Below are 873 nucleotides of genomic sequence, written 5' to 3'. Positions count from 1 at the left end.
CCACGCCGGCGGCCACCAGGACGATGAGGAAGATGAGGGACAGGAGCATGGCGTACTGCAGGCAGAAAGGGTGGGATGGGACAGGGTGGATGGGATGGCGTAGGATGGGATGAGATGGGGGAGGATGGGATGGGATGGGATGGGATGGGATGGGATGGATGAGATGGGGATGAGGATGGGGATGGGGATCCCTCACAGGGGTGGGGATGGGAAAGGATGGGGATAGGATGGGATGGGGATGGGGTTGGAGATAGGATGAGGATAGAGTTGGAGATGGGATGGGATAGGATGGGATGGGATGGGGCTAGAGATAGGATGGGATGGGGATGGGGTTGGAGATGGGATGGGAAAGGGATGGGGAGGGGGATCCCTCACAGGGATGGGAAAGCTCACAGAGATGGGGAAACCTGGCAGAGATGGAGATGGGATCCCCCAGGACAACCCCATGGATAACTCACCCCAGGACAGCGTCAGGATGCTGGGGGGGTGTGGGGGGGGTGTGGGATCACAGTGTCCTTTGGGATATAACATCGCTCACACTGAGCGCAGGGAGGGGACGTGAGCGGCCCAGGGTGGCCGTTGTGTCATTTTAAAGTCACCCGCTGGCACCGAGCCCTCGGAGGCACCGGCGGCATCAATCTCCCAGGGCCGCTGCTGTCAGCTGGGTATTTAGTGAAATGTTTCTTAAATGAATGCTTGATGGAAGAAGAGGGATGGCTGCAACGTACCAAGCCACAAGGTTATCCCTGCTGCCGCGCCGGCTGCCAGCTCCCAGCGCCTGCTATTAAACCTGGGGAGGGCGGCTGCGATAACCCGCCGGGGAGGTTTCGGGAGCCGCTACCCGGCGCGGCCCTGCGCGGGCCCGCGCCTGGG

Source organism: Aptenodytes forsteri, unplaced genomic scaffold, assembly GCF_000699145.1.
Source record: "Aptenodytes forsteri isolate BGI_AS27 unplaced genomic scaffold, ASM69914v1 Scaffold129, whole genome shotgun sequence".
Lineage (NCBI taxonomy): Eukaryota > Metazoa > Chordata > Aves > Sphenisciformes > Spheniscidae > Aptenodytes > Aptenodytes forsteri.
The sequence above is the reverse complement of the archived record's forward strand: the minus strand, read 5'-3'. Positions refer to the sequence as shown.